Source organism: Orcinus orca, chromosome 8 (assembly GCF_937001465.1).
Source record: "Orcinus orca chromosome 8, mOrcOrc1.1, whole genome shotgun sequence".
Lineage (NCBI taxonomy): Eukaryota > Metazoa > Chordata > Mammalia > Artiodactyla > Delphinidae > Orcinus > Orcinus orca.
In genome coordinates, this window is record NC_064566.1 from 100341032 (window position 1) to 100341532 (window position 501).

Below are 501 nucleotides of genomic sequence, written 5' to 3' on the forward strand. Positions count from 1 at the left end.
TCCCTTGCCATCTGGGACCCATTCATAAAAAAGACAATAAAAATAGTCTGATCAGAGCCCTGGGCCCTGTTTGTCTGGTTTTGTGCAGGATGTGGGGAGGAAGGGGGCTGTGAGCGTGTGTATATCATTTGAGCTTCTTCGGCTGAAAGCACTAGGGGAGGGCAGGGCTAAGAGATGCCACCTGTTTTGCCTCCAGAAGGAGCTGAAGCCACCGTCTTCCCAGTTACAACCAGAAGGACTTTCCGAATAACCAACGGCGAGAATCTTGTCCCGCCTTCCCAGAGCGGAGCCAGGCCCTCCCTTGGTGCCCTCCTCCCCTATCAGGAAATATACCCCTTACAATAACAGTAATTTTTAAAAACTCAAAGAAAGGAGGAGCTGATGGGGGAAATCCCAGCCAAGAAGGAAAAACAGGCTTTTGCAGACAACCACCCACAACCCCTCACAAAGGGTGTGTGTAGATGGGCACCTCTTAGCCAGATTAGGCCCAGATGTAGTTGG